The 6,829-nt window shown below is 35.7% G+C and overlaps 1 pseudogene; it reads right to left on the bottom strand.

Annotated features, from left to right (window-relative positions):
* Positions 1-421: 421 nt before the first annotated feature.
* LOC114053135 lies at positions 422-866 on the bottom strand (annotated as a pseudogene).
* Positions 867-6,829: the final 5,963 nt, after the last annotated feature.

A 6,829-nucleotide genomic window follows, 5' to 3' on the forward strand; every position in this document is an offset into this window, starting at 1 on the left:
TTTAACAGACAGGCAGAAGTACCCTGGGAGACAGTGTTATATACATGATGTGCACAAATACACAGAAATGAGATGTGCAAGACAAATTTGACATGAGGAATTATCTTTTATCCCCAACATAAAGATATTTTGAATTCCCAAATATTGATTTCAAGAGCCATACTTAAAAACGGATTCCTCTATTTAGAAAAAAAACTTGAATGCCCACATTTTACCATAGCTTATTCTTCTTTAATTTCTTCTTTGTCTTCACCAGTACCTTTAGTCCATGCACCCCTCAGTACTTTCCCTGATCATCTACTTTGACTTAACTTCCTTCCCTTTTCAGTTGATCCCCTATCGTTAACCAAATCAACTCTATATTTCTCTTTTCTTCAGTCACTTACTGCATTGTCAAATTGCGGATCACACCCACAAAGGCCTATGCAAATCCAAAGTCAGCTAGATTAATTACTCATTTGTTATTTATTAACAGATTTTGAGGTTTCACATGTCTGTGAGGAACTCCTCCTGAGTAACAAAAGACAGTGTGTTACAAGATTTGGTATACTTAACTTTTGATGAGTGAAGAATCCATGTACTGGCTAGGAGAGATAGAACCCAATTATTTTTTTAGATACAGGGAAAGGAATAAAAAATGAGGTATAGTCTAGCATCTCACATAAGTACCTCTTGAAAGCTTGCAATGTTAGGGTGAAGTTCCTTCAACAGCAAAATTCCTTGAATTGTACTACTTGTAATGTCCTCCTCACTCTGTAATCTGAATTTCATCATGGCTACCATCTGACCTCTAGTTTATGTGGACCCTTGTATATAGCACCATAAGTACCTTCTTCAGTTTTCTCTATTTTTGGATATTCCTCCATAGCTATTCAATATGCTGGTGATTCTGAGAAGTCCAAAACCAAAGGGGCACAGATGGCAGCATAGGCAGTAGCAATGACAGAAGGACAATCTCCTCCACTTCAGTTGCAAGGATTCCACCTGATGTCATTACTTTTGTATTCCATACCTTGTTCAGTTGATCAACACTCCCTCAGATTCCCATTTTTTTACAACCTAAAAAAATTCTAAAAATGCTTTTGTACATTCTTTGCTACAGTTTGTTTTCCTCAGAACTAATCCTTAATTTCTCTCTTAATCTTCCTTCTTTTAAATTCTGCTTTTCCTCTTCGACTCCCGTTTCCCTGCTCAGAGAATTACATTTCTATACTTCATTCTCTCTCTCTCTCTCTCTCTCTCTCTCTCTCTCTCTCTCTCTCTTTCCCTTCCCACCTCCTCCTGCTTTGCTATCCCCTCCCTCTCTCCTTCTCCTCTCTCTCTTTCTCCCTTTCCTTCTCCATTCCCCTCTCATGTTGAAATACAGTTGTTCTCCCAATCCATTTTCTTATTTGTTTACATGTCTATGTACCTTGATTATAATTTCCTACTCATCCTCCTTTTCTTCCCTGCTCTTTCCACTCTCTTTTTAAATGATCAGACATAGAAGAAACACTCCAGGCCCTCTGTCTCTTTCAAGTCCCTGTATGACCACTGGTTCAGATAATAGGGATCAGTGGGGACATATTTATCATCTCCACATATTAGAGTATAGGTAATTTTTCCTTTTTATTGCTTTATACTTTTTCATTTGTGTTTCCAGTTTTACATTGTTATTAAATTCTGTATTTGAAATTTAGGGTTTCTATTCAGCTCTTGTCTTTTAGTATGAAATGCTTGGACTGACTGATCAAGATTGATTTGGTGCATCTTCTAGTTCTGTTTGAGTGAGTTTTGGGGTAGAGCTCAATGTACTTCTTCCTGCTGCTGTGTTATCTTTTATCCACTTTCTCTCTTTTGAATTTAAGAACTGGATAAGGCCAAAGAAAAAATACCACTCACTAGGGAGGGGAGCGAATTGTATCTATCTGTGACCTACTCTGAGTTCTTTTGCTAGTCCAATTTCAGTTCAATGAAAAAAACGCTTCCTTATATCAGATATGCATGGTTACCTTGAGTGAATGCATGGAAACCATGGCTCTTTTCAACTACATTTGTAGATGTCTGAACATGAACTGTGGTTTTGGAAGATAATTATGTGGGAAAATTAATTCAAAGAGATATAATAATAATTATTATTTTTTGGTGAGGCAATTGGGGTTAAGTGACTTGCCCAGAGTCCCATAGCTACTAAGTGTTATGTGTCTGATGGCAGATTTGAACTCAGGTCCTCCTGGCTCCAGGGCTGGTGCTCTATCCACTGTGCCACCTAGGTGCCCCAAAGAGATATAATTCTTGAAAAAATCTTTAAGATTGATTTTATTTCCCTTAAGCCTGTTAGTTCCAAATGAAAATACAGATGATTTCTAGAGTCATATTATTGTTCTGCTACATTGATGAAGGTGTATATTATTCTAACTTCTTAGTTTTTAAAACCTTGCCTAGGGGTTCCTCTGATTAATCATTATCTATAACTCGTGTTTTCCTCTCCTCTAATCAATAATCCAGTAATTTATTTTTCTGGCTATTATTGTGTAGCTAGTAATAATAAAGATGATGATGAGAATCTTTCCTTTTCACCTGTGATGTCTTTTCTGAGAAAGGTGAAATTGAAGAACTACAAAGGAAATAATGCCACATTGGACAGGAGGAAGAGAGGAAGCTTGGTATTTCAGAAACTTCAAGTTCCTCCTGTTCAAAGAGGATATAGAAGCGACAGGTTTGGCTATCACTCACAAAGACGACCATTAAAATTCAGGTAGATTAGAAGGCAAGAGAAATGATGAGAATCAAGCAGGTACTCAGGAAACATTTACTGTATACCTACTACGTGCAAGGAGAACTACTCAGTCGTAAGGATACAAGTGCAAGAAATGAGGCAACCCCTACTCTGAAGAAGCTTGTGTTCTAGAGATCGTGATACCAAATTACAAATGGTCATTAAATGTATAGTGTATTGTGATAGAGTGCACCAGCAGATGAGGGAGATTAGAAAAGGCTTCAGAAGATGTTGCTTGTTCTGTACCATAAAGAAAGAGAAGAGAGTCTTTGAGGCAAAAAGGTAAGGAAGGATTGCATTTAAGACGTGTCGTATGTTCAGTGTAAAGGTGTGGATCTGGGGAACAGAGTGAAGGTCAATTCAGCTGATCAAAGTGTGTTGGATATGGAGTAATGTTTAAAGAGAAAAGACTGGTGTGAGGCCAGTTCTTAAAGTGCTATAAAACTGAATAAAGGAGTTTATATTTTATACTTGAGGTTATGGGATGCTAGTAGAATTGATTGAGTTGGACAGTGACAAGTCAGATTTGCTCTTAGTATAATTATTTTGTCAGTAGTGGTCAGAATGTTCTGGAGTGATGAGAGACTTGAATCAGGGAGGCTTGGTAGGAGACTATTGCAGTAATCTAGGCTAGAGGGGATGAAAGTCTGAATTAAGGTGATTCCTGTGTGAATGGAGGGAATGGATCAAACAGTGGGGAAGTTTTTGCAACTGATTATACAGACAACCTATCTGAAGCAGGAAAGTACAGGGAAAGATAGGAGACCTCAAGTGCCAGATAAGTCAAACTACGACTGCTCTATCAATCAATTTTTCCTCTGAAACTTGGATAGAGACAGTCCTAGAATTTGAGCCCAACTCTCCTGGAAATGGTGTCACACTAGACCACCACTGTTTGAAGCCCAGTTTCTACTGCTGCCATCCAGGTAATTACAGTTGTGTATGGGAGACCTGGCAACTCCTTTTAAAGGTGTTTTTTTCAGTAGCCATAGTTATCCACCTCTGCATTGTCAAATGATGTGATATCAGAAATGGATATTGTTCTATAAATGGAAATAACAGTAAAAAAGATCTTTGACCACCTATCTTATTTTTCTAATCTAAGGCCCACTAGGTCTTTTCATCTCTCTTGCATATGCATTCTATTATTAATTCTCTTCCCTTATTTGAAGATGAGTTCCTTGAGAAAAAATACTATGACAGGAATAGTATAAGGGAGCCTCTAGCTGCCCTTGAGGAATTCAAGTTAACATATGTTTTCAGGCAATGATTTATGATTGGGGGTATGAGAGGAGTAAGGGGGTAAGGAAATATCTAATGGTCAATCATGACTTATATTGCTATATGGCAAACAGGTAATCCCATTAGGAAAGTGAAAGAAAAAAAAACAAATTCTCAACAAACTCTAGTGAAGTTCATTGAAGAATATATGGAGTCTCATATATTTAGATGACTAAATTTCAAATTGACAATGGGGGCTAAGAATTCAGTTACTTTTATCCCCACTTTCTTTTGTCACTTTCAAGTGTGGGACGCATTCTAGTTTCAGTTTATGGAAGAACCCATAGCATCTGATTCCTATCAGCTGACTTAAGTTACTAATTTTGTTGTATCCATTCAAGGGAGAGCAGTATCTAAGATTTATTTATCTATTTATTTTCAATTACTGCCTTGCTAGAGAATACTTTCCCGTCTACCTCATCTCTTCCAGTTTTGCAATCTCTTGGTCTTTCTAGTGTTTTAACTGATTAAGAGACAAGGGATTATCTATTGCCTCCATTCTCAAATACATACTTTGATATTTTAGATATTGCAGTTATTAGTGGGCCAGTATTTGAATCCATGGCTGGTTTTGCAGGTGACCCTTTTCTTCAGTCTGATAACTTTTTTTTAACTTAGACAGTTTTTTTTTTCAGCAATGGGAAGCCTAGACAAGGAGTTCCATTAAAACAGTTCAGGAATGGTGCAAAAACCATACTCTCCAACCCGCCCCCCATGGCACAAATAAAGATATATATATATATATAGATATATAAAAATTTTTTTGGTGAGGCAATTAAGTGACTTGTCCAGAGTCATATAGCTAGTGAGTGTTATGTCACCTAGCTGCCCTTATAGGATTATATTTAAAAAAGAAGCAAATTATAACTTTTGTATATCAATCTATCTTTAATATTGATTATCATATAATATTGTGTGTTCATATGTAATTATATAATGTATATCAATAAAATCTTGAACATAATATTAAATATATGTTGTTTACTCATTCAGTCATGTCCAATTCTTCATGACCCAATGGACTTCAGTTTATGGGGTTTTCTTGGCAAAGACACTTGAGTGCTTTGCCACTTGCTTTTCCAGTGGATCACCAATCCATAGGCAAAGAGATGTTAAGTGACTTGTCCAAGATCACACAGCTAGGAAATTTCTGAGGCTATATTTAAACTCAGGTCTTCCTCATGTTAAGCCCTGCACTCTATCTATATTACCACCTATTGTATGTGTGTGTGTGTGTGTGTGTGTGTGTGTATGTGTGTGTGTATAGATAAATAGATAGATAGAGAGATGGATACAAAGATGTATCCTTGAATAAGAAAAATTTAATATAAAGACCCCTTTCTTACTTAAGTGACCTCTACAGGGATATAAGTTCAGCAAAACTTTAAACACATTAAATATATGGACTTAGCTAAGTATCTTAAAGTATGGTCTTGAATATGTATTTACTTTCTTCCAAGTAGACATAAAGCTACACTCTCTGGGGTAACAAATTAATAGCAAAAAGAATGTCTTTTATGTGTACAATGACAACACAAAGAAATCAAGTTACACTCTGCTCTTGTTAGAATATTACTCTTTAAATGGGATTCTGTCCATTAACTGTATCATAGATTTGTATGATCAGAACACATGACTGACTTAGTTATTTGTGTATCATTAGCCCTGTCATGCTCCCAATATAGCAATCCCAAAGAACCTACATATCAGTGTACTGAAAGGACTGGTGAAAGTAGGAGCAATGGGTAAAAATTGCAGTGAGAATAATATTTGGCCTAATGGGAGAAAAATGTCTGAACAATTTAAAACCTGCAAAAGTGGAATGGGTTGCCTTTGCATGAAGTTACTCTACCACACTGAAAATACTCACATGAAATTTGGATGACCATGAATTGTAGATGTTTAATATGGATGTCAAGTTCAGGTAAGATTAGACTAGAGAAATAGCCTTTGATGTCCCTCCCGATTCTGGATTTCTGTTCTTATGCTCTAAATTTGAAGGTTAAATCAAGATTCTGACACTTTTCTGAAAGAAAATTAGTTGAAAATAATGTATTTGAAGATCCTCACATCAATTTATATCAACTGTTTACTTAACAACTGACGACTTGGAATAGTAGAAAACATTATCTGACCTGAGAATAGATGAAACACTTGAATCAGAATGCCATCACTTATGTAGATCTTGAAAATGTTTATTATTATTAAATATGAAGTGGTGATAATAATAGTTTATCTAATTATCTCTAACTCTTATTGTAGTTATCCAATATTGGATAGTGAAACCACTTCAAAAAACTGTAAAGCAAAATAGACATATAAAGACCTTTTGGTGCTTCACTGTAAGTTGTGGCACCCTGAGTCAAATGCTTCATCTGTTTTCAAGTCAGATCATATTTTCTATCATTCTATGCAGCTATGTGTTAAGAAAAGAGTTGACATAAATTGATCAAAGGAACTTCATATGCATTATTTTCAATAAGTACACTTTTTTTCAGATAACTTATGGCCTTTTGTTTTCAGGACCAGAATGGCTGAGCAGACTTTTAAAAGCATAATGTTATGATTCTCAAGACAGTCTGGGAGTCAACATTTTAAAATTGGTGAGCTTGATATAGACATGGTAGCAAGGAATTTAAGTCAGTAAACACATGTTGAAGTGATATATCAATACGTATATGATATGTATAAACATAAATGTGTATAAATATGAAACATACACATATGCATACATGTATCTATGTATATATGTGTTTATACATGTGTGAATATATGTGCACAGTCATGTTA

The sequence above is a fragment of the Vombatus ursinus genome, unplaced genomic scaffold (assembly GCF_900497805.2).
Source record: "Vombatus ursinus unplaced genomic scaffold, bare-nosed wombat genome assembly UNPS02003992.1, whole genome shotgun sequence".
Lineage (NCBI taxonomy): Eukaryota > Metazoa > Chordata > Mammalia > Diprotodontia > Vombatidae > Vombatus > Vombatus ursinus.